Here is a 24,793-nt window from a genome sequence, read left to right on the forward strand (position 1 = left end):
CTGTAATTCTATCGGCCCCAGGCGACTTATGATTTTTTAGCCGATGAATTGTACGGACTGTTCCTCCTAAACTTGGTGGTGGCAGTATTTGTCCCTCGTCTTCAGTTGGCGGGACCTCCAACTCGCCGATGTTCTGGTTGTTCAGTAGCTCATCAAAGTACTCAACCCATCGCTCCAATACGCCCATTCTGCCGGAAATCAAATTTCCCTCTTTGTCTCGGCAGGATGAACATCGAGGTGTATAAGGTAAAACTTCCGCGCCTGGTGCGGTTGCTTCCTGTACTTTTTCCGTTCATAGACTTGTTGATTCTCCCAGGCTTCCTTTTTCCGTCTGTGAAGTCGTTTCTCCGCTCAACGGAGTTCGGGATAAGTCTCTGCGCGTGCCCGCGTTCTTTGGGAATGCAATATTACTGGGTATGTGGCATTCTTCCATTTCGTTGCTAGCTTACATTCATCATCAAACCAGCCATTCCGACTCTTTTTGCGGCTTTGGCCAAGTATGTTTGTGGCCGTATTCATGATAACGTTCTTCAGGTGGTTGTGAAGATCATTTGTTGATGCTTCATTTCCAGGTCCTCTGTTGACTGCAGTTATTGCGGTATCCATTTCCCTCTTGTAGGTGTCGCGGAGGGCTGTGTTGTGGATGGCTTCAGTGTTCACTCTCACCTGATTGCCAGAGGGGATTCTTGGTGGTATTGATATTCGAACTCGGAGCACCATGCCAATGAGATAGTGATCCGAGTCTACATTGACCCCCCTATATGCTGTGACATTCATCAAGGGGTGGTGGCATTCGATCAACACGTGGTCAATTTGGTTGAAAGTGATCCCGTCTGGAGAGGCCCACGTATGTTTGTGGAACGCTTTCCGCGCAAACCAGGTACTTCCAACAACCATTTCGTGTGACCCTGCTAATTGAATAGTCCGCAGTCCGTCATAATTTGTATTTTCGTGTAAGCTATGGGAGCCAACGTACCGCCTGAATACGGGCTCCTTCCCTACTTGACTGTTGAAATCACCAAGTGTGATTTTGATATCATATCTGGGACAGGCTTCGAGGGTTCGTTCTACTTCCTCGTAGAAGGTATCCTCCTCCGACTCTGCAGTCTCCTCTGTAGGGGCGTGAACGTTAATGAGGCTTATATTTCTAAACTTGCCTCGCAAGCGCAGAGTGCATAGCCGTTCGCTTATGTTTTCAAAGCCGATAACAGCAGGTTTCATTTTTTGGCTAACTAAGAAAAGTAAATATTATTGAGGAGATATCGACCGCGAGAGGATATCCTTCATATCTCCGTAGCGTTGAGCCTCAGAAGTTCTTAATCAAATTTGCTTGAAAGCAACTGAGCGTATTGAATTACATTCTTCATTCTTTCCTTTCAGAATTGAAAATTATGGGAGATGCTTAGATGCCCAAGGAGTCAACAAGTGCACTGCTCATTGGGGCTAACTCTTCTCTCTCCCTGAGGCTGATATGTCTCTCTTGGGGAATGATATGTGGTTCCAGTTCTCATCTGCTAAGACCGTTAATGAGTGGTGATAGCCAGTCCTTTTACGCAGTGACCCTACTATTAACAAAACGCTACGGAGGACGTCAAGTGGAAATCCTACCGAGGACCCCGGAGGAATCTCGGAGGCCATAGAGGCTGAAAGGACTGGATCAAGCTGGGAAGTAGACCTACTGCCCAGGGAAGAGGAGAAGCTGGATGACTTGGTCCTATATCTTCTATGGCTTAGAGTGGACAGCGGCGTGTAAAAGAGAACCATGTCGGAGGAGGAGGGTAATACTTCGAGAAATCAGAAGAGCTCCAAACAATAACGTAGCCGATGGCTAGCACTAAGATAGCCAGGTACACTACCACACTGCAAAGGATGTATCTAAGTTGCGACATTGGAGCACGGGGGGGTAGCTTTGCGGTGTGGCCTGAATCATTCTTAAACGTTAAATAACGTTTACATTATAATTTTATAATATACATGTCTTTTAGGGTTCCTGATCGCGGGGCTGTGCAAGTCTCACTGGAAGCCGAAGGGAGAACTAGAGACGCAGTAGTAGCATCGGGCTACCAACGGACCTAATCGGGGACTGGTGAAGTACTTTGAGCGGACGGCGTTACCACTCCTCTTCCGCTGCGATTCCGACGCCCATCACGAAATCTGGGGAAGTAGCTACACCGATCGAAGAAGTAAGTACATCCTTGAATTTATTCTTAGCAATAAGCTACAAATATATAACATAGGCAACACCTCGACATTCCTCATTAATTGGTGGGGGCCGAATGAGCCCATAACGCCCGATCATAGAATAATTAGATGTGTCGCTGTCAACCAGTTTCATCCTTCGCATGCGAGAATGGAGAAAGATCTACATACTAGTCGGCCAGATGTCCATTGAAGCAGGATGTTTTAGGGGTTACCCACTGGGAAGGATTCCGTCTCCTCTTTTATGGTTTTTGGTAATGGACACCTTGCTGTGGTTTCTGGATGATACAAAGGCCTTCGCACAAGCATTTGAGAATGATTAGGCTCAATGATTACCGGCAAGGTTGCGGACCGAGTATGCGGCTGCCTGAATGCAACTCTGCATGTAATTCACAGTGGTGCTTTCTTAAAGGAGGCTATGTTAGGTGGACACTAGGAAGACTGAATTTGTAATGTATGAACGTAAGGGGGTATGAACCCGGGCGGAAATCCAGCTGATGCAAGTAGTCAAATATTTAGGAGTACATTTCGATTCCAAGCTAACGTGGAAGCACCATATCCATGAACGACACCAGACATCCTGATGATTGCCCTGGTGATCTAGGACTAAGATCTGGAGATTTTCACCAAAACGGATTCATTGCATGTATACACCCATAATAAACCCCATTATGATGTATTTATGTACCGTCTGGCGGCCAAGACTGAACTTTCTTAACAGCAGGAAACTACTGGGGCCGATTCAGAGGTTTGGTTGCCTGAATATTACTGGAGCAATGAGTACTACGCCGGCCGCGGTACTTGCAACTATCCTAAGTCTGCCCCCATTCATTTGGAGGTGACACAAAAAGTAGCTAATGACGCATATACGCTTGATACAATTTGCCCATGGAAAGTGGGCCAATCCTACGATCATCCGTTAATCTGGAAATTCTTTTCGAAACATCAGGTGGCTTTGATGCCCGTCGTTCATATGGTTTCCAGATTCGTTTTCGGAAAAGACATATTCCGTGGTAATCACTAAAAGAAAAGAATGGTCGATAAATGGCGCCGAGTTTTTTGGAATTCTATGTTTAATAATCTTCTCCAACCTGTGAGTAATGGAAGGCGGATTGGGCTCAGAGCTGTTTTCTGCAACAATGCTGATAATGAGAAAACTGACAACCTCTTGTCGTTTCAGGATAGATAAATTAGCCATTAGAATGTGATTAAATATCTATTCTTCTACAGGGCCTAGAGATAAGTTTTTTAAAATTCAAATTTAGCCATAATTATAATAGTATAGTATTTAGTATAGATTTAGAGTAGTATAGATACAACCAATAAGCCTACTGATGAGCAGACTTGTTAGCACTGATGAAGGGAAGAAGTGCTTCCCGAAATATTTGCAAGAATAAATATCCACACCAACGAAAAAGCAGATTTTTATTATTTCAGATCCTCATTCTGAGCGATTAGGAGGTCCATGAGATATTCCGCTTCTATTGTTCTTGCTTTCGGGAGAGAAACTGTCACCATATGTGCTCTTGGTATATTATCCCCTGCATATGTTGACAGCTCTGTTCCTTCCCAGCCTGGCAATTCAGGAACTATGGTCCTAAGCCGCTCTGCAGTGTCTTTCGTCGCGCAGTCCAATAGTATATGAGCTGGTCGAAAGCGTATCTCGGTGAACATAAGTTTGGCAGTCTATCCCTGACTGACTGCCTGACGATAAGGCCTTGGATAGTTTCCTGCTCGTCACGAGTGAGTATTTGCTCGGGAAACAATTTTGGCAGTATGACCGCACTTGCATAGCTAATGGCTGCCTTCCTGATTCCTGCCTTCGCTCTTGACCTGCTCGGGTTTTCTCCCTCCTTGGGAGATATGCCTCCGCTTGGTTAACCAGTTTGTATGCGGTACAGAGTCCCGCTTGTTTGGCTGTAGTTTTTTTTATTTTAATACGGCTATTCATTTGGTTCCCCCGAGTATCGGGGTTATCACGTCCGCCGCACCATAGTCCCCCGTAGCACGGTAAAGTCTAACTTACTCATTGAGGCGACCAGGTATCAGCGAGGTTCCGTGTGAATATAGTCAGTTACTTGCGACTGCAAACTATCCAATGGGCACGGTTCTCATGACACCCTGGATTGGGAAGGTGATTTTCGACTCCCCAGTCTAGATCCCTAGCGTGTTGTTAATAGTAGGGTCACCTGGTGCAGGGTTTGGCTATCATCACTCACTAACGGTTTTGGTAGACAAGAGGCTTGACCCTTGAAAACATCGCCTTAGCGGAGGGACAGCTCACCTTCAAAGGGAGATTGGTTGGCCTCAGGGAGCTATATTCTGCGTCAGTCTATCCTGCAGTCCACTCTTGGCCCCGATACCTTGGTGAGGTATTCTTCAACGAAGAGTCGGATCATTCTTTGTCTTTGGAGACTGTTCTCAAATTCGCGCAACTCTGCAAACACTTTGGGCACTAGGCCAATAAATAGGCGATCTCGCGGATAATAAAAAGGGGCTAACAAAAGACCTTTCAGCTTTCAGCTGCGACTTCCTCTCATTAAACAAAACTATTTTATTTTTATTATTTTTCTGCCGGGTAACGGTTGAAACTTTGGTGCTCTTGGTCTATTCTAAGTTTATAAATGAATTCCTTTATTTGAAATCGAATAGATTGTTGTGTATCTACCTTTTTCGATACCGGAGACATCTGCTGCCATTCTTTCCAGGTCGTATTCATTTCGCTTTTCGTAATTTTCCGTTGAATGAGTTTTAACAAAATTCCAAGCTGTCAACAGACTCCAGAACTAGCGTGCCACCTTCGTTCCAATGTGGAATGTTGCTGCGGATGAGTATGCCTTTGAGCAGGATCCATATATAGTACGCTCATATGTATAGAAAACGTGTACAATTGTGTAGCGTGTTTTCTAGGTGTTTTCCACAGAACAATTTTTTACTTTCTGTGGTGGAGGAATCCTCGTATGTGCAAATACCACATACACCAGAATGTTCTATTGAAAAACGCTGACTTGCAAATATCTAACGTCACCTATTGGTAACAGTAATATCATTTCACGAAAAGATATTTCATGACCTTTTCTCAAGTATATTTTCCGGGAAGTAACCCGGAAAGTGTAAGTAAAATTCCATACTACACAGGAGAGTAAATAGGCTTGAGGAATCAAAATTGCTTGGAGTGCTTAGTAAGATAACGAAGAAAATGTGATTACAACAAGGACTAATATTTGAATTCATGAGATGCCGTGCCTTGTCGTCTGGAAGTTTTCAAGTTACGCAAATGGTTGCCGGGCAAAATTGCAAAACAGTAATATTTTTCAGCCCCCTTGGGACATGAATACATTTCACATACTTGCCTTCAACGTAACGAAAATAATATTTTCTAAGATAAGAAAATAATTTATGCATGTCCTGCAGAATTAAAGTCTGGTTGTCTTGTTTTGGGAAATGAGACTGTTATGAATTTTGGGATTTTGGCGATGGCTTAATTCTGCTCTGAGAAGGATTTATTCCATGCTTTGGTAAGAATTTCTTTTTTACATCATGGTGTTCTGTATCTGCTGTCATCCTGGCTAATTTGTTTTGACTAAGATAAATTAAGTCCATTAAATGGTTTAAATAAGGACAATCTTCGGGATAATTTTCACATGAGATGGTGATCATTTTTAGCGCTTTTAATCTATCTTAGTCGGACTTCATAATTCTAGTCAGCATTTAATGAAGTTTTCAGTATAGTATGTGTATTGGATGGCTTTAGAGCAAGTAAGCTAATGAATGTATTCAAAAACTACAGCGTTAATAAATAGTCCTCAACTTTCTGACTGAATGTAAAGGACCCCCCCTCCTCTATGTTTGGGCACATAGAATCTGGGGACATCTCCTAGCATTTAAATTTCTGTTTTTTTTAAGGTGTATTCTGCCTGTCTGAGGTAGTCGTACTGGTGCGTGTGAAATGCAGGTCTGCCTCCTTCTTTTCCTCTGACTACAAATGCATTGTTCCATTACTCAGATTTCCTTGTGGTAATGTTTTAAGGAGCAGAACCTCTGCGTCTTAAAGGATTGGAGGGGTCTGACTACTAATTTACATCTAACGATTGGGGTGAAGCCTCAAGAAGGATAACCGCCTGCATAGAAAAGAAAAGAGTCTTGATCGTATAAGCCAACGGAGAGAGATGACAGGATGTAGATCCTGCAATATCTTTTGCTGAAGCCAAGACCTACCTTAACCTCTATTGTGTCAAGTACATGAAACCTTAGTTGGAAATTATAACAGTAAGTATGCCTTTGTTTGAATGCAACCACAACTTCAAAAGATTAACTTCAATTTCGGGACCTTGTGTAGAGAATATAGGGACTATTTGGCAGCCTATGGTATCTTATATTTACCTTCCATGTGGTTAGTTTACAACTTTGCGCTGAAGAGATTTTATTTACTAACTCGTGTCTTGTGACTTATACTTATAATAGAAAAGTGGAAACGGCACTATTCATCTGCATATAAGGAAGGTAAACCCTTCATTTGACACCTTTCAACCTAGTATAACCCATCAACCACACATGCATGCATCACTCGCGGTTACCTGAAATACGACTTAGCTCTCTTCAGGACTTTCTAAAATGCCGGTACTTTTTCTCTATTGTTTTGCGTCAAGTGCTTTCGGGGCGACTATCTTTGGAGAGTGGATTCAACTGCATGGTGTAGTCAGGAATCCATTTCCAGATTTTAAATAAGGCGGCAAAAGCGGATCTAGCGATGTTAATCTGTCAAGCAACATCCAGTTCGGTCCCGCCTTTGGCAGAAAGCACACTTCCTAGGTATACAAATTAATCGACGATTTCGATTCTCTGCCCGTTAATGCAGATAGGGAGAGTGCGATGACCCGTTATACCGAGAACCTTGGCTTTGTTGGTCTTTATCTTCAGTTCGACTCTGGCCGGGGTCCATGTCCCGGTGAGGGAGCAAATAGATATCATGCTTATTCTCGAAGAAAGCAACTCCAAACTCACGTTTCCCACTTTCAAAATTGTGTTTGACCTCATGTGTACCATTCCATTTCGTTTCCTGGACTGCTAGTACCCTGAGCTTCTATGTGCTGGCCTGTTGAGCTTCTGGTGAACTTAGTGATTTAATATTCCTGGATCCAAGCGGGTAATAATTCATTCGTTTACGCGCTTGATTCCTTAGTATAAATCCAGTCCGAGGCTGTTTATCCTGTCTCCCGACATGATATTTAGTTTTTTGGTGGATAACGATGTACGCCCATCCCACCAAAATCCCAATTTAAAAGACTCCACTATACTAAGCTGGGCGAACTCCTTCACTTTTTAACTACTTTCCCTGATTATGGGTTTTTACTGAGAATAGTACTGAGTACTTGCCTCAAATCCTCCTCCTTCTCCTGGGTTTGGAACAACGTTGCCAGGAATTCATTGATCCTTGGGCACCTGTACTAAAGTTTAGGGTTCCTATTCATCCCTAAATGGGGTAGAGCGCGTTAATCACATCTAGGTTCTATCGTTGTTGGTTTGCTTAAATGTAAGTTAGTAGCTTCATTATGTTATTAACGTAGTCGAGATGATTGAAAAAGGATTTCGACCACGCCCTCTGAATAGAGCGGCGTGGAGATCGCCATTGGCAATGAGAGGAATATCAATGACAAGATGTAACCTTCTGCTCCCCGCCGCTATCCTTCAGAAATTTTACTTTGATTCAGCACGTGACATTTTGCTCTTGTATATGTTGCACTGATAACAATTATTAATTTCTCCAAAAGACCTCTCTTACGTAGAGCACTCCAGATACTCTTCCTGTCCCCGCAGTTTTTCAAATCTATGAAAAATAAATGGAGCGCAGATGTAATCTCCGTCCATCGTTCTAAAATAAACCGCAGGGTGTTGATGAAGTTGATGCAGAAAGATTCGGAGTGGCACCAGTCTGTTCTTTGCCGAATGAACTTTTGAATTATTCTCGACGAATGTCGTTTCTAGGAATCTCAACGATGATCCCCTCTTCCACGCACTGGGGTGCATGTTGGATTCTCAGGGTTTAGAGATGTGTGTATATAAGTAAGAAGTCTGCAAAAACACCGTCAAGAGCAGCGGGTTTACTCGGCTTGAGCACATTATTAGCAACGATGTTTTCACTTCTATCTGGAGGAGCAGTCTGCTCACTAGCTATTTCATTCACAAGTGGAACTTCACCGGATGTTACACGGTTAAAGACAGTGATGAAGTGCTTCTTGCACTTCTTCAGTAGCTCATCATCGTGAATGAGGAACCGACCTTTGACGTCCTTATCTGAAGCATAGAAAGATGTGAGACTACCTTCAAATTCTTTTCGGAGATTGTCTATAGTTTTGAATTCGCTATTGATACTTTTGCTTTCCTAGCTAAGGGAACAGTAAATATGCTTTTGTAATGGCCCACATCATGCTGCATTTTTCGCGATTTGTCACGACTTCGAGCCGGAGTTACGTTTTCTACCACTCGGAGCGACCACCAGAGCCTCCAAATCCTTTAGTTCATCGATTCATTTCCATGGCTTTGCATTCAAGTTGCAGGACATGTGGGGATCATTGCAGGTTCGCTTGAAAGGACAAGAAATTTAATAGCTCCTGTAACTGTGCCCTGAAAATGTACACTTCGGGACCTTTCTCGACGGGAGAAAACGTAGCCATTTAAGACCCTTGGAGCCGGCGCCACTACCTGTTCGATACCATCTCGGTTCTCCTCGCATCACGGAAGCATCAACTAACGCCTCTTCACATAGTCCCTAAAACTAGGGGGTAATTTAGACCCTGTGGCAATTACAGACGTCTAAATGCCCAGCCAGGTAGTTTGCCTGTGCCCCATAGCAGAATAAGTCACCTCCAAAGCTGAGCCATCGAAGGAAGGAAAACTAGTAAACACCGAAGAAGTTTCCGCAACTCCAACGTACATTTTTTATTGAAAAATTTAAAAGATTTGAAGGTTTCGTTAAAAGTAAAACACGTTTGGCCACATAAGCCGAACAGAGCTTTTTTAAAGACATAGTTGGGAGAGTACAAAACCAGCATTGAAGAAGGACACATGTTGTGTCCGAAACATGTGCCTGCATTTTAAAAAAAAGCAATAAATCTGTAGTAAAACCGAAAACTATTCCTTTCAATTGTTTTACTTAAAGTTGGGAAGGCTTTGGCCTCTACTGATATTGATAATGGGGCTTAAATAGTTTCGCTTCGGGGGTGAATACCGTTTCGGTCGTGGTGCTGTTAAATTTTCCGCTCTGGCCAGGTATTCCGTTCTCTGTGGAGATCGGAGGATTCTTGACTTTCTCCTAGTGACTTCAGCTTACATTCTCAATGTCATACGACAGCACTGGTACCTCTGCACCTTCCATTGCCGCAGTGGCGGTATGAGTGCCACCGTAGGCCTGCTTCCGTCAATTGAACGCAAAGTTCGCGCTCGCTAGTACCACAACTGATTCCATGCGACTTAATCATGCGCTAATCGCCCTGTGCGAGGAGTCGATTGCGCTTGTCGCTGACGTGCTTGAAGCGTGTTCTTACTCAAAGTTAAAGGGCACCCTGATCAAGCCACTGTCGGTAAGTGAGTCAGCAAAGCTGAATTAGTTTGAACGAAGCTCATTTTAGTCGACAGCTCCTCGAGCCAACTTCTGCATGAGATGAAGTAGTTGGGCAGAGACAGGGTCGGGTTGGATCTTCTGTGCCAGTGAAGTGTCGCATGGGCCATGGGCCAAACTCCCGAGCTTCAGCAGACGGTAGCCACCCTTGCGACCACTGTCTCTAAGCTATCGGCAAAAGTGGGAGCTTTGCATATGGGAGGTAGATCCCGAACTCGTTCGCGGTGCGTCAACCGAAAACGGCGATCGGGTAGTTGCGCGTCGAGGTCCTCAATGAGTCTTGCAATTTGTTGGTCACACCGCATTTTTGCCAACAAGTAAAAGAAGTGTATCGGCCCATGCATGTTCAAGGCATGAATAACCTAAACTCATTGTGAGATCCGATGGCGGCTACTTAGGTCACAGTTCCACGCCGGCTAACCATCTAAGAACCTTTGAGCAAGCGAAATTGCCTAATCGACACTGGCGCAGACGTCTCAGTTCTCCCGGCATCACGATCACACAATCGCAGCAACTCAAACTAGCGGCGGCAAACTCCTCAACTGACGGCTACAGGCAGGTGGGCGTAAGTTTAGGACTTCCGCGAACGTTTTCATGGCGTTTTATTATAGCGGACATCAGCAGTTCCATATTACACGCAGATTTCCTAGGCCCCTGTGGATTGCCAGTAGATTTGCAGAACAAGTCTCTTATAGACCCCGTAATCTCAACGTCCTCAGAAAAACTGTCATCTGCTCAACTTCCAGTCTTTTATCATTTTTCAAGAAGTGGTCGACCTTGATATTCTTGCGCTTATTAAAAAGTAGAGAAATATAATTACCGAAAGTAGTCACTCGCAGCCAGCTGAGCATGATGTACAGTACCACCTCCGCTGGCTCCCTATCTTCTCAAAGGTACGTTCATTACCACCCAGAAGCTTGCTGTTCCTAAGAAAGAATTTGATATACTTTTACAGCAGGGTACTTGCATACTATCAAATAGCCGCTGATACTCTCCATTAGAAATAATCCACAGCCCAACGATGAATGAAGACCATGTGGCGGTTATAGACGGCTCGCAGACCATTCCAGAACGCTACCACATACCACTTATCCGCGAAGGCGTACCATCAAATCCCTGTAGCTCCAGAAGACGTTCATGGCAGTTAAATGCTTCTGATATTCCCTAGAAGGCTGGCCGTTCACAGTGTCCAGGGAACACAAGCCCCTTACCTTCGCTTCTAAGGATAAGTCGGACAAACCATCGCCTCGTCAACTTCGGCACCTGGACTTCATGAGCCAGTTTACTTCGGACATCCACCACGTGTTCGGCAAGGGAAATATAGTTGTACAAGCTTTGTCATGCAATTCACAGGTCGATTTTTCGGCAATCGACGAGGTACAGAAAGATGTGCTTCAGAGCCTCAGGGACAGCAAAAAAACAAACTTCGGGAGTTTCCCCTTTTCGGTTCATCCGAAATACACTGCGAGAGCTTTGTAAAGAAGCTAGGCCATATATTCCGGCCACTTTTCCTAAGGAAATATTCCATGTAGCGTACGATCTTATGTACCGAGGCATTCGGATGACGAGTCAGCTGGTCACAAGCAAATATTTATGGCTCTCAATCAATAAGGATGTTAACACCTGGGCCAGATAGTGCATCGCTTGCCAGAAGTGTAAAGTCACCCAGTACGTACAAAAAGAACTGGGCTCATTTCCTTGGACTTCAAAGCGTTTTTCACATGATCCACATCGACATGATTGGCCTCTTGTGAACTCCGCCATGCTATTAACATAGTATGCTGGTCCCAAGCCCAGGTAAAGGAGGAGGGTTTGAGGCAACGTACTCTGTACTATCCTCAGTAAAACAAAAATAAAATGCTGAGATCAGGGAAAGAGATAAATAAAGTATAGTTGGAGTTATTCCACTATGCTAAATCCTACCTGATCTCTCTTGGTGACAGGCCCCGCGACAGGTCGACCAAGAAAATGCATAGAATGTCGTTACAAACATGATGATCGGATTAAGTCACAGGCCTCGGAGAAATGCTAGGGCGTCCACCTCAGTCGACGCGGCAGGACGGGCCCCGGTCCTGTCGAGAAATGGGCAAGGGTTCTTGACGCATGGACGGCGTCAGGACGTAAGCAAGTTAGTCCGCACACAACGAACAAAACAAATACGTGTCTGCACGCTAAATGTTGGTACCCTAACTGGAAAGACCGAGGAACTCGCAAGAGCCCTTCGGAAAAGGTGCATTGACATCTGCGCTCTGCAAGAAACCCGTTGGTCTGGTTCCAAAAGCTGCGACATTGAACGCGAACGCGGTAAAAATGGCTACAAACTTCTCTATTTTGGTAACCCACACACTCAATATGGTGTTGGCATTGCCATCTCAGAGGGTTTCCGTGATGCCATTAAAGAAGTCGAACGATTTGATGATCGGCTGATGAAGCTCACCATTATATCAGCTGATCGCACTATTCACTTCTTCACCGCGTATGCACCACAGACAGGTCGACCTGATGCCGAGAAAGATGCCTTCTGGCAACTTCTCGATGAAAAGACTTGTCACGTGCCTGCTGACGATTACATAATCATTGCCGGCGACCTTAATGGTCATGTGGGTGAAAAGGCAGACGGTAACAGGTGCCATGGGGGAAAGGGGTTCGGAGCGCGCAACGAAGGTGGCGAGCGTATAATCGATTTTGCGGACACCCATGACCTTGTACTTATGAATACATGGTTCATCAAACGATTGTCTCATCTTCCCACATTTTATAGTGGGAACAATAAAACGCAAATCGACTATATTCTCATAAGACGTCAACATTTTACCACTGTCACTGATTGCAAAGTCGTTCCCTATGAGACCATCGCACCTCAACATCGGCCGTTGATTGCTGTCCTGCGAATTAAGCCACCGATAAAACGGCGTGAGGAACGCACTGGCCCGCCGCGCATTAAATGGTGGCGATTTGGTGAGAAGAACGAAGAAACGGTCTCACTCATACGATTGCCAACCATTACGAATGTGGAAGAATCATGGAACCAAATGAAAGACATGATCCACAAAGCGGCCTCTGCAACCCTCGGGGTCACCAAGCCGGGTAAGCGGTACATCAACCGAGATACTTGGCTTTGGAATGATGATGTTGAAATGAAGGTCCGTGAAAAGAAACGCCTCTACCACAAATTTCTCGACGATAAAACGCCTGCTAATTGGCAAATTTATAAGAATGCCAACCGGGAAGCAAAGAAAGCGGTCGCTGTCACCCGAGCGAACCATTTCAAAAATCTTTACGATAAACTGGACACTCGGGATGGCGAGAGAGATCTGTACCGACTTGCTAAAAGCCGTGATGAACGTACACAGGATATCGAACACTTCTGTTGTGTTAATGACAAGAACGGTACTTTGCTTACTGATCGTCGAGCCGCGACGGATAGATGGCGAGAATACTTCGAGCAGATTTCAACTGAAGAATTTGCTCATCCTCCACTTCCACAATCATTGCCGACATTTGGAGCAGTTCCACCAGTCAGCGCAACTGAAGTCGAGGAGGCAATAAAACAAATGAAATCGGGGAAAGCAACAGGACCTGACGACATTGCATCTGAGCTCTGGAAAGCAAAGAGCTGGGACCCAACACCGTGGCTGAGTGAATTCTTTAACCGGGTTATTCAGGAAGGAAGAACACCATCTGACTGGCAAGAAAGTACCACTGTTCCAATATGGAAAAAGAAAGGTAGTCCAGCAGAATGTTCAAATTACCGTCCGATCCGGTTACTTTCCCATACCATGAAGATTTTTGAACGCATTCTTGACAACCGTATTCGCGAAATCGTTGAAATAACCGTGAATCAAGCCGGATTTGTCAAGAACTGCGGAACTACTGACGCAATACACGCTGCGCGGTTACTCATGGAGAAACACCGTGAGAAGCATCGCCCTCTTTACATTGCCTTTCTGGATCTAGAGAAAGCGTTTGACCGTGTACCACACGAACTCATCTGGTATGCTTTACGACAACACTTCGTGCCAGAAGAACTCGTGCGCTGGGTTCAATTGCTCTACCACGATCCGAAAAGTAAAGTTCGAAGTATGGCGGGTGTATCAAAACCGTTTCGTGTCTCTGTTGGAGTTCATCAAGGAAGTGCCCTCTCACCACTCCTCTTTGTCCTTGTTATGGACACCGTCACACGGGATATCCAACGTCCAGCGCCCTACACACTGCTTTATGCAGATGATGTTTTCCTAGCATCTGATAGCAAAAATGATCTCGAGCAACTTGTTCAAAAATGGAATGATCGCCTCGTGCAACACGGTCTCAGATTGAATTTAAACAAAACTGAATTTTTGACGACCGATCCCCATGAAACAGGCACAATCACTGTCAGCGGCAGTGATCTGCCCAGATCTGAGCGATTTAAATACCTCGGGTCAACGCTATCAGCCAATGGAGAGCTGCGTTATGAAATTGCTTCACGCATTAACGCAACCTGGATGAAGTGGCGTTCCACAACTGGTGTCCTTTGTGATCGACGTATTAACGAACGTCTCAAATCTAAAATTTACCGCAATGTTGTCCGTCCAGTCGCTCTCTATGGTTCTGAGTGTTGGCCGACCATAAAAGACAATGAGCGGCGTCTCGCGGTAATGGAGACGAAGATGCTACGTTGGACTAGTGGCGTCACACGTTTAGATCACATCCGAAATGAGGATATCCGCGATCGTTATGGGGTTGCACCGATCGTGGAAAAGTTGCGAGAGAGGCGTCTTCGATGGTATGGTCACGCAATTCGTGCAAACGAGAATTCACTTGCAAAGATTGGTCTGAACATCGAAGTCGATGGTAAACGACCAAAAGGCAGACCTAAGCAACGGTGGCTTGATACGCTGGATGGGGATTTGAAAGCCTCTAGATTGCACCCAGATCAGGCATTCGATAGAGCCAAATGGCGAAGCCGATCACGACGAGCCGACCCCGCTTGTGAACGGGACAAAGGCTGAAGAAAAAGAAGATGATTGGCCTCTTGTGAGATTCGCATGGCTTCAAGTATTGCCTCAGAATTACCGATAGGTTCACGCAGTGGCCTGAGACAACACTTTTGCCCGATATTTCCGCACAGGCGTGGCTCTTTGTTGGGAGTAGATCCCACGCTTGGAATTTCAGCCAAAGTCAGGAACCACGGAATGCAGTTCCAGTCAACCCTGTTTTCTGAGTTAGGTAAACTCCTAGGCTTCAAATGCCATCGGAAGACTTCGTACCATCTGCAATCTGATAGGATGCTGGAACGCTAGCATAGGACGCTAAAACCCGCTATAAGGGCACACGATGATTATTCGTGGTCGCAAGTGCTGTTTTTCGTTCTAGTTGACCTATGTATAGCCGTGAAAAGCTTACCGCCTGTTCTACCAAGCTGGTACACGTGGAAAATTTGAGACTCCCTAACGGTCCTGTCTTTGACACCAGCTCAGCCCTTTTCACCACTTCAAATCACCCACGCTATCCTTTCATTCTTTGACAAAGGCTAACACCCCAAGGACCTGGACGTCGCGCACACGTGTTGGTTTGCATGGATGGTTCCTGGAAGTGCCTGCAACCACCACATGAGGGCCCATATGAAGTAGAAGGGCACTTCTTTAGATTTGACGTTGACTGCAGGACCATGAACGTCTCCGTGTCCAGGGTAAAGCCTTTTATCGCCGGGGCTGAGGTTTCGGGGAAGAAAGGTGCATGGCACATGAGAATTCGACCTGTGCTCCTAAAACTGACGGGCCAGGAGTGAGGTTTTGTCTCTGAACGCTAGTATCAGTTGGGGGCGGGGTGGTGTGCAGGTGCTGTAGTGAGGAGCCGCTTAGTGGAGATTCACCCGAACTCGTACCAACGTAGTGTAGTACAACCCACCACCAATAGAAACCCATCCGTCTGAGTAGTTCGCCTACCAGTTGGTAGCAAGATAACAGCCACGGGGCTGACGTAGGTACCGCGCTGTTCATTTTGCAGTTAGCCCTTATGAAAATAATATAATCAAATTTATCGATTATAGAATATTATTATAAATTAACAAATAACTAAAAATATAAATATTGTGATTTATTAATTGCATAACAGCAAATTCTTATAATCCCTGGTGAAGTTCTTCAATCGCTTAGTAACTCCTGAATTCACCCAACCGGACCTAATTAAGGTGCAGGCTATTTCGCGCTTTCGACATTCAACGCGTGTTTGGAAAGGGTAGGAGTCGACAACTACGTTCCCTCATGTGTTGCAGAGGTTAACTTCCTCCCACCATGGATTTTCCGGAAATCATCGCAGAACGGCCTCGCAGATTTTCCGGCGCTCAGAATCAACTTCAAATACTCGTTCATTGAGTTTCGTATTTTCGGCTCAATATCTAGTATATACTCCGACACTACAGACAAGGGATCAAAGCAATATATTTTGGCTGTTCTCCGCACTATTTTATATCGTTCAAGATCTAGAACACCCAAGCATCCGGACTATGAATTGATTAACCACCGCAAAATATTTCTGCCGTCAATGGACAAGGACTTTAATTCTTGGGCCAGAGTATGTTTGAAGTACAAAACTACAAAACATCCGAGGAAAGCGATATGCGTGTTTCCCGGGTACACCATTTCCACTAAAGGTTGCACCCAATCCATCTCGACATAATCCTTAATTTGCCAGACCCGCACGCTTTCAGGTATCGTCTCACAATCCTCGCTAGTTTTACGCAGTGATTTGAGGCGGTACATTTGGAAGACATATTTATATCTTATGCTGAGACCCTCTATTGAGAGTGGACTTCATGCTTCGGTATGCCTGTTGTTATTACCACCCAAGGAATGCAATTCGAGTCTTCCCTTTTCTTTGAGTTAAGCAAACTTTTCGGCTTCGAACACCACCGGACAACCACATACATCCCACAATCCATTTAGAAGCTTGTGAAATGATATATGACGCTGAAAGTCACTTTAATGAGCCAAAACGGCCTCTCTTGGTCATAAGTTCTATAACTCGTCCTAACTGGCTTCCAGATAATCGATCGCGAGGTATTTGTTGCAAGCATGAAATACGCCGAGAATCCGAGACTACCCAACGACCCAGAAATTGACATTAGGCGAGCTTCAACACTCCTGGGTTATTGTGTTTGGTCAAGGACGCAATACGGAAGCTGAACCAATCACAACCTGCTAACCACGCGAAAAACGTAGTCGACGTGTCCAGGGCCACCTTATCACAACCTTAATGAGGTTATCGAGCCAGGAGACCATATGGCTAGTTCCACGTTGAACTGATTTATAACGATGCTACGTTTGTATGTCTGTCTTTTTTTTATACGTTGGAAGGTGGAAAGGTTCAAAACCTACGGCTGGCTCCTGTCATATGGTTATGTGAGACGTTTACTCACTAAAACCACCTCCTTCTCCTTCGCTTGCCCCGCGGGACTGCCATTTCGGTATTACATTGCGGGGCAGGATCAGCTATGAACTGCGGCTTCTGTCGATATTTGTAACTTTCGTCCGAAGCTCCTCCCTCCTCAGCAGATTGTGGATCGCCTTCATTGGTTCGCCAAGATGTCGATGGGAATCATGCCTGCTATCACACAAGCTGCTTCATTTGAAGCTTTACGGTAACCGCATGACGTTCGCAATGCACTAAATCGGTATGGGGCTGCGATTTTTCTTCTGTTTGCTTCCACCTTCACCGTCTGGGAAGCCAATAATTGTCACTCCTTTGGGTAGTTGCAAACTTTAAAATTCCGTCATACATTATTATTCATAGGAGAGGACCGAGGACTGAACCCCGCAGGTTGTTGTATACGTCTTAGGTCCATCGTCCGAATCATAACACAATATCCTCTCCCGGAGAAATTCCATGACTATGTGCACCATGTATTTAGGTGCGCCCAATTTGGCTAAAGTCGCAATTATTTTGCTCCATCCTGTAACTACCGCGCAAGATTTATTGGCGTGCATTACTTTTTCCTCAATTTCCGTCACCGTGTTGATGGCATTCACAGTAGATCTTGCCTTTCGGAATCCGAAGTGCCTGTCTGAGAGATCAGCCTCCTTTTCTGTGGTTTGTACAAGCCTATTGAAGATAACCCGTTCGAAAAGTTTGCCGATGCCGTTTAGCAGGCATATAGGTCTATAAGACGGAGGATCACCCAAAGGTTTATTTGGCTTCGGCATTAGTACAAGCTTCTGTTTCCTCCACTCTTCCGGGAAAATCCCATCTTTGAGGCACATCGTAAATGTTTCAGCGAACCACCTGGGAACGGTTTCGACGGCCACTGTCAGTGCTTTATTCGGAATGCCGTCTAAACCTGGGGCTTTATTTTCGGCAATCTTCTTCGCGGCTTCCAGGACTTCTCTCGTGGTTACCTCGGGAATTCCACCGGGATCTATCTGGACAGTGGGTAGGTTCGATTCACTTTAAACTTGTGGGAAGATAGTGCTAATGATATCCCGCAACAAATCAGGGTTGGTGATCGGTGGTAAGCGCTTTCCCTTGATTGTTGCCATAGCTGCCTTGTATGCACTTCCCCATGGGTCGAAGTACGCTTCCTTGCATAATCTCTTGAAGTGTTCAGTTTTACCTCTAGAGATTGCTGGCCCTCGCCTTCTTATATTGGTTGTGCAACTCTTCACATTCAGACCGATTTCTGCTACGTTGGCTGTGTCTTCTGGCTTTAAGGCAAACTTTACGAAGTTCTTCGATTTCGGCATTTCACCAGAAGTTGGGCATTCGTTTTTTGAGCATCGTGCGGCGGGGCATGGAAGCGTCACACGCTTTTTGTAACTTTTCACGGACCACCTTTTCTCGTGCATTTCCCATCGGCATCGCTTCGTGCAGAAGTATTTCCTCGAACATTTCTTCATTAAGTGCTTTTGGATGTCCAACCCGATACTGCAGTGTTCTTGATTAGCTTTGCTCCTGTCGTACGTTCCATCTGGAAGATGATAGCTTGATGGTCACTGTGCGTATATTCCTCGCTCACCTGCCATTGGAGATCCTTAGATAATGTATGCTAACAAACGTAAGGTCTATCACCGATCCCATATCCCGTCTCCGAAAAGTATTGACGCCGTCAGTATTTGCCCCAACGACGTTCAGACGTGAAAATATTTCGAGCAATATGCGGCCTATTATTTGTTTCGCGACTACTTCAGTCTTCGGCCAAAGTGCTAAGATCGTCAGCTATTATTATTGGGTTGTGGTTTAAATTCACCTGTCGGAATTTCATTAATTAAAATCGGTTTACTGTCTCGGAGATGGTTGTTCAAATAAAGTGAATAATAGTACACTACTATAATTTTTAGTAATTGGCAGGAAAACCCCCCTTAAGTTCCTCCTAGAATCACGAAATGTTGCAGTAATATAGGCTATAGCATCGAACACGATCCTATTAAATTTGGTCAAAATCGCACTATTACTGTGCGCTGTCGCTTCTGTGCAAATTCAGGAATGTCAATATCAATTGAAAGTGGATATTCTCACATAATATATGCACACATTACTTACTACTTACTAATGGGACCAATGCACACTCAAATCTTTATAAAAGAAATACACAAAACCTTTCATATCTGAAGCGTCTAGTTTCTGGTTTCCCGACTTGTTATTATTTTATTACAACACAGCTTGAGCCCCGTATTTTTAGGGTAACAATTCTAACCAATGAAGAAATTTGCGGTCTGTTTCTTCCCCAATTTGCTCCAAACTTGACTTGTTAAAGCTTTTCCCTAGCTCATTCCTCTTTTTCCGGTATTGCTCGTGGCCCACTGGGTGGTTGGGTTGAGATTTCCGCGGAGAACAAGCTGCTGAAGAACTCCAACGTTGTCCACTCCTTATTTGAAACTCGGAGGACGCGCTTATTGAACTGTGATGGCTAAATCCCTGACAGCTGTATTAGGAGGTGGAGGGAGAATGGTGAAGTAGCCACATCTCTAGGGCAGGAGATGGACATAAAGGGTGAGATGACTGATGATGTAAAATCTTGGAAACGGTGTTCGCGCTATGGGATTGCAGAAGCGGTGATAAGGATCCTACTTACAGTGGAAGATTAATTAAAATAATTGAATATGAACTATGTGATTTGATTGACTTAACAACTGAATTGATTCTACACATGCTTTTGTTTCAAAGTGAATGCATGCATAAGTGCAAATGACAACTGAAGTTTTGCAGAGCTGAGGAGCATGTCAGCACGGATGAGACTCTCAGTGACATTCTTGTTGCTTCGGTTTTGTGCACTAATGGCTCCGATTGAGACCACAGCTTCTCAGTTTAGGCTGAAATATTGAATTACTATAGAGCCGTGGTATATAAAGAAGGACAGTGTTTCTACGCGGCATGAATAATTTTTTTGTGTGAAATACGTGAGGTACTGGTCGATACATTTCCATTCCTTTCGGCAGATTTCTTTCAAGGTCAGCATAAATTCGTAGTACCCAGCTGGGTGGTGAAAAGTGCCTTCAGACAAAATGAGAATTTATTAACAATTTCCAATTTCTACGCAATGCATGTTAACGCTATATACATAGTAATAACAATCAAATTTAAAACGCAGAGTGGCTTATATCGTATCCACGAAGAATTCTGGTCCGATCCAGGCAGTATTTCTTAAATGATGTGAGGCTTTCGCACGTACGCGTATAAATGTATATTTTCATATTGGGAACTTCTAAAGGGTAAGTTAACGAGTAATTCTTATTCAAAATGCTTCTATTGATTCGTACGTGTGCAGGAAAATAAACGGGATGTTTCTGCATTAGGGCTTGAAGTGGAAGTACAGTTGCTAGTGCTCCAGCGAAATTGTTCATTGTCGTAATGCAAATTTCCCATTATCAACCAATCATATGAAACTTTGCTGCCTGCAATGTGAATTCGCAGCATCACAATCGATCACACAACGTGATTTATTCATTGCCTGCATCGATTAGTTAGCTAAAATGCATTTAGTTGCCCGCTGATATCGTCATGTACGAAACTAAGTAAGTACGATGCTAACTATTAGAAACGAGCTGGGAACTGGAAACTAGATGCTCAAGTCTGAAAGGTTTTATATGCTTCTAACAGAATATTGGCGTGATCATTTGTCCTATTTGTATAAAGCTTTAGGAGCTTACGTACTTAATATGTCAGACTATTCACTTTGATGTGACACTAACATTCACGGTCTCATATTGCAGCAAATTTGTACAAAACGGAAACTTTAAGCTATTATTACTTTGTTAGCGATAACGCGATTTCCATCAAATTTGGTAGTATCAATCTTAATATTGCTTAAGCTACTGGAAAACTTAGTGATTCTTACATAAACTTAAGGGGTGTTACCATTAAATTTTTGAAAAATACAGTAAATATAAATATACTATTATTCACTTCATTTGAGTAGATATCGTAATGAGGCCTAGATAGCATGTCCCTGATCTACCAGATTCTTGAAGTGATTGACTTCTTTCGAACGCTGCCACTGCACCCCTTTGCAACAAATGCCAAAAGTAATATTTGCTTCAAAAGGTTCTAAATAAGACCTTTCGTTTGATATCGTATATTATACAGGGTGCGGCAGCATAACTTCCTTTTTTCAAAACTCAATAAAAACTATTGTATGCATCGGAAAATATTTATTTATTTTTTATAATGTAGGTACATGTCTAAAGTTTTTACTTACACTGTTTTGAAGATCAAATCTGTTAGGTGACGTCCCCCATTCTCCATACATTGCGTAAACCGATTTCTGGCGTTTGTCATGACTCTTGTTAGCATAGCAGGTGTTATGTTGGCAATTTCTTCTTGGACGGTTCACATAAACACGGGATTTCAAAAAACCCAATAGCACCCTAGGGAACGACATCAAGAAGAAGCTCACACGCGTTCATCCGAGAATTGAAGTCACGTTCTGAAAGTTCCTGCACTATCGCCATCTTATAGGGATGAAAATGGAGATCATCACGAAGAATTCTTCTCACAGAAGGGGGGGGGGGGGGGCTGAGAGACTCCAGTTCTTCCTTTCGTCGCACTTGCAGTTTGCCTGAATGTAGTGACCCATGTAACAATTGATTTGCAGTCTGGGACGGGAGCCAACGGGGCTAAATTAAAGCGATTCCGAAATGCACGCTGTGTTGCAATAACCGAACATCCGCTTGAAAAGTAAACCTCAACGGCAAAGGCACGCTCCTCATTATTCCAACGCATGATGGCGACTGAACCGTGTCGGGACAAAACTTTACAGTATCCCCTCTTGAACGAGACCACTAACGCTCCGCTATGACATCAACTAACTGAGTGGCGCGCATTTTAAAAAAGGAAGTTATGCTGCCGCACCCTGTATTGTATTTGATGAAAATTTTGCACCCTGCGCATACGAGAGGATTCACAATTTCCACCTTGTCACCAAATTCCGTTTCAATACGTGCAATGGTTTCTGAAGAAATGGATTGATAAACAGACTAACTTGTGTGGAGTTCCCAGATCTGCTATCAGAATGCTTCACGAATGCTTATGAACATGCTCTTCTACGCATTTGCCGTGTTTATGCGAAGGTCGGGCAGATGAGAGAAAGATTTCCACTTGTAGATAAAAATGGCTATGGGAAGGACACTCATAACAAGATACCAACATGGAGGAAGAAAGAAGATTGAAACTTACGGTGCGGGAGCATAGAGTGCCGGCGGCTTTTGGGAGTGGTCAAGCATGCTCCTGGTCGTCGATATCCCTCGAATGCATACTTGGCTACCTTTACATCTAATATTACAAATAGCTTGCAAAAAGAGGAGCTTAAAAGAAGCATATAACTACCGAGAAAGGCAAAGGCCCGAAAAGATTCCTTACAGAGTGGGGATTCGCCAGCTCACTGTAAGGTGACTGCATCTGGTCGGGGGTTGTCGTAGGAATTAGTGCTGGACCCAATTAGGAGAAGCCCCACGACCGGATGATCTCTCCCGATGCCAATGTCCGTGAAGGATAGAAGCCAAGGAAGTTCCCGGAAAATTAATAGGCTATACCCAACAGCAAGCGAGAATGCTTCAAGGAACTTTCCGCATAGGTAAACCAAAATTCTTGGTGAACTAAAGAGCTACAGAGTTGTTATCAAGAAGATGACGAGACGAACACCATAATTTACCTGCCTGCATCTTCTTCTCGGTTTATTTTCGGAATTCTTCCTCTTGTAAAAAGCATAAATAAGCGTTGGACGTCTTCACCATACCTTCGGTAATTGAGAAGGAACTTACGAAGATTTGGTGGAGAATCGGTGAGAATAAAGCTGTTTCCAATAGAAACTTTATACTTGGTGCTAAGATTAGGCCCGACTGGTTTATCATCGTATTTTAGACATGCATGGTAGAAGGAGTTTTTCCCACACAGTGGAAGAGGCAAAAACTAGTTTTGAGCCGAAGTCCAAAAGGGACCGGGACATTTATTATCATACAGTCCGATTTGCCCCCGGGCACGTTTAGATGTGACTGGGATATCCCTCATAGCGATGAAAGATTTACTGGCGACTTGTGGTAGGCTAAGGACAATAAAGAAACCGGCTTATGAACGTAAGGCATACAGTTCAGGAGCTGAACCAAGGAAACTAATGTGAGAGTCGTACAAACTGAGGTCATCAAAGAGCATCCAATTAAGCGCAGTCAGTGTTTACATGAATTTCCATAGCGAACTAAAGGAAGGTGCAGGGATTGACCACAGGAGGTGTCCTTTATAATTGCGAAGCTGAACTATGCAAAGGAAATTACGGGATGGGGAAATCTTAGTTGTAAATTAGTCGAAGGTGGTTATAGGAGGTAAACATCCCTCACACTCAGGGTACGTGAACCCTGCGGTAAGTCTTTTAAAGATTTCCACCTCTTGAAAAAATCCTAGTGATCCAGAATTTTTTTCCGCTTTTGATATGATATATAATAGTTTTATTTCCCCCACATCTATCTTTCACTTTTCGACCAGCTGGATGAATGCTCTAAGAACGCGACTTCTGAAGAAGTAGCACAAGGTCCATCTTAGAACTTTTTCCTGTTTCTGTTATCGCAGGCATCGTTGATATGATCCGAGGTTCAGTTTGGGGTTCTCAGATAATGATATACTATGAACAGTTTTGAACCTGTTGCACTCGAGAACAGCTCGATTCATAGATTTGGTAGTTGGACAATGGTAGTAAAATCTACGGGCACTACCCATTATTCGGTTGGCGAGTGTGGCGCCGAATTTATATACTCCGCTAAAGCACATACAGTCTTGTAACCATACCATTCCGATTAATTGCAATAAACTCGCAATTCCTCGGCGGCTTGGTGACAACATTCGTCAAACCCTCGAACGAGCTCCACGCAGTGACCGCTGGAAAACACCTCCAGATAAGCTAAGATTATGTTGCCCATCCAACTGATGCCGATCTGTTTGCCTGCTGGTCATATGTAAGGGGAAAGCGGGGCTGGTGAAGAGGTGAACCCTAACCCTTCTGGATGGACTAGACATGGTTGATATTTCTCCTGGATTATTTATGAGGCCAATACATTTTATCGAATTCGAATCAGGAGGTGGGCTAAAGTCGTTTAAAAGTGTTAGAAAATATTTTTAAACTTTTCCTCATTTTTCGCCAATTGCGTCGCACAGCCTATACACTTGCCTCCGCACCCACCCGAGCATTAGACCGGTGATCACAAATAAGGTTTCTCTTCAAGAAATTCGCATCAGGAGGTGGGCCCAAGCCGTTTAGAACTGTTAAAGAGTATTTTTTAATTTTTTCTCACTTTTCGCCAATTGCGTCGCAAGGCCTATACATTTATCTCTGCACCCACCCAATCATTAGACCGGTGATCACAAATAAGGTTTCTTTTCATTGAATTCGCATGACGAGGTGGACCAGAGCGGTTTAATAGTGTTAAAGCGTATTTTTAAACTTTTCCTCATTTTCGCCAATTGCGCCGCACAGCCTACACACTTACCTCTGCACCCACCCGGCGATTAAGCCGGTGA

The sequence above is a fragment of the Hermetia illucens genome, chromosome 2, assembly GCF_905115235.1.
Source record: "Hermetia illucens chromosome 2, iHerIll2.2.curated.20191125, whole genome shotgun sequence".
Classification (NCBI taxonomy): Eukaryota; Metazoa; Arthropoda; class Insecta; order Diptera; family Stratiomyidae; genus Hermetia; species Hermetia illucens.